The 2,795-nt window shown below is 42.8% G+C and overlaps 1 pseudogene; it reads left to right on the top strand.

Moving 5' to 3' along the window:
• Window positions 1-265: 265 nt before the first annotated feature.
• LOC128129261 (protein PELPK1-like) lies at window positions 266-2,795 on the top strand (annotated as a pseudogene).

The following is a 2,795-nucleotide window of genomic DNA, read 5'->3' as shown; positions in this document are numbered from 1 at the left end:
GCATTCCAGATACGAGTTGAGGGCTGGTTAAGGCATGCTAGACTCATCCCCACATTTTCATATCTTAATTAAGACAGCTCAACTCTTATGTACAGATGAGAAGTTGAGCTAACTCTCCCAAATCTAAGAAATTCCTACCAACTCACGTACTTCACACTATTCCCAACATCCCATGTCCGCTATATAAATCCAAATGAACACATGTACCATTTCAAGCCATCTCAAATTAACTTGTTAGTTTCTAATATCTACCTTTTGCAACACCATGGGAAGTTCTCACCTAAATTCCGTAATCCTGATTCTTTTTTCTGTCAGCTTAGCATCATTTAGCGGGAACATCATTGCTGAGGCACGTAAACTTGCAGAGATCCTTGAGCTTCCTGTGTTTCCAAAGCCTGAGCTTCCCGTGTTTCCAAAGCCTGAGCTTCCGGTGCTTCCTAAGCGTGAGTTTCCTGTCATTCCTAAGCCTGAGATTCCCGTACTTCCTAAACCTGAGCTTCCAAAGCCTGAGCTTCCGGTCGTTCCAAAGCCTGAGATTCCCGTACTTCCTAAACCTGAGCTTCCAAAGCCTAAGCTTCCGGTTGTTCCTAAGCCTGAGCTTCCCGTGGTGCTTAAGCTTGAGGTTCCCATGGTTCCAAAGCCTGAGATTCCGGTTCTTCCAAAGCCTGAGCTTCACGTGCTTCCAAAGCCTGAGCTACCTGAGGTTCCATAACCTGATGTTCCTGTAGTTCCAAAGCCTGCTGAGGTTCCTGAGTTTCTAAAGCCTACGTTTCCCGTCATTCCGAAGCCCACATTGCCAGAGTTGCCTAAGGATTTTTCCTATCCCTTCCGTTACCCATCCATAAAGTAATGCATTTTGCAAAGCTAGATGTCTATTGATTCACCGTACAACTGCTACTTTTAGTACCTAGATCTCTGTGGAATGCTGATGAAGTTTGGCTGATTATTTATTTGTTTTCAGGGTTATATATATAGTATGGTCATTTATACATGTATTTCATTAAAATATTGATTACAGAATGTGTTTGATTTTTGTATACGAAATGTTGTTGGTAGCAATTAATGTCACGAACCAGGATCCATAAATTAAAGGTTTTCAATTTATAAGCTGAAAACAAATCATGAACAAATATCACCCTTTTCTATAATTAATCAATTTGGACGGAAAAGGAATGGAAAATGAACATTTATTTGTCACTCAAGTAATTGCACACATTGTTCCTACAGTGGGATCTATTTCACCATGGTGCATCAGGCCCTTCACTCCACCAAAACACTAAATTTAATCATCAAATTGAATAGGTTTACAGAATCCGATAAATACTTCAGTCCATAGTTGTGTCAAAAAAATAAAGAGACATATATAAATTTTATTGGCAAGGTAAATGTCCTTATGTGATTCGTCAACTTCAAAAGACTTTGTAATCGGTACAATCTAGCTGTACATTTCTGGGATTGGTATTCTTTTAAATGTTGCGCTTTTCCTGCAGCACCATGAAGATGATAGTATTTGTTTATCGAATTCCCCATCATCAAAGATCAGTGACAGGTTGTGGTCAGATGGCATGGCTGCTATGATAAATTTATTTGTCTATACTTTTGGCAATAACATTGACAAGATGCTCAAAACCGACCAAGAGACATGTTTGAATCAGACTTCACCTAGCAATATGACTAAGTTCAGCCTGCCGTCTTACTGTCCTTAGCTGATGAGAGTCATACTGAGGGCACATTAGCATTCCAAATATGAGCACAGGGCCAGGGAGGGCATGCCAGACTCATACTGAGGGCACATTAGCATTCCAGATACGAGCTGAGGACTGAGTAGTACGCCAGAATCGTACAGAGGGCTTGAGGGTATTGGAGCAATCAGTATATGAGCTGAAGGCCGGGAAGGGCATGTCAGAGTCATACTGAGCGCTCATGGGCATTCCAGATACGAGCTGAGGGCTGGTTAAGGCATGCTAGACTCATCCCCACATTTTCATTTCTTAATTAAGACAGCTCAACTCTTATGTACAGATGAGAAGTTGAGCTAACTCTCCCAAATCTAAGAAATTCCTACCAACTGACATACTTCACACTATTCCCAACATCCCACGTCCGCAATATAAATCCAAATGAACACATGTACCATTTCAAGCCATCTCAAATTAACTTGTTAGTTTCTAATATCTACCTTTTGCAACACCAAGGGAAGTTCTCACCTAAAATTCGTAATCCTGATTCTTTTTTCTGTCAGCTTAGCATCATTTAGCGGGAAAATCATTGCTGAGGCACGTAAACTTGCAGAGATCCCTGAGCTTCCCGTGGTTCCTAAGCCTGAGCTTCCCGTGTTTCCAAAGCCTGAGCTTCCTGTGTTTCCAAAGCCTGAGCTTACGGTGCTTCCTAAGCCTGAGCTTCCTGTCATTCCTAAGCCTGAGATTCCCGTACTTCCTAAACCTGAGCTTCCAAAGCCTGAGCTTCCGGTCGTTCCTAAGCCTGAGATTCCTGTACTTCCTAAACCTAAGCTTCCAAAGCCTGAGCTTCCGGTCGTTCCTAAGCATGAGCTTCCCGTGGTGCTTAAGCCTGAGGTTCCCGTGGTTCCAAAGCCTGAGATTCCGGTTCTTCCAAAGCCTGAGCTTCACGTGCTTCCAAAGCCTGAGCTACCTGAGGTTCCATAACCTGATGTTCCTGTAGTTCCAAAGCCTGTTGAGGTTCCTGAGTTTCCAAAGCTCACGTTTCCCGTCATTCCGAAGCCCACATTGCCAGAGTTGCCTAAGGATTTTCCTATCCCTTCCGTTACCCATCCATAA

The sequence above is a fragment of the Lactuca sativa genome, chromosome 9 (assembly GCF_002870075.4).
Source record: "Lactuca sativa cultivar Salinas chromosome 9, Lsat_Salinas_v11, whole genome shotgun sequence".
Taxonomy (NCBI): Eukaryota; Viridiplantae; Streptophyta; class Magnoliopsida; order Asterales; family Asteraceae; genus Lactuca; species Lactuca sativa.
This window is presented reverse-complemented; position numbering and strand designations above follow the sequence as displayed.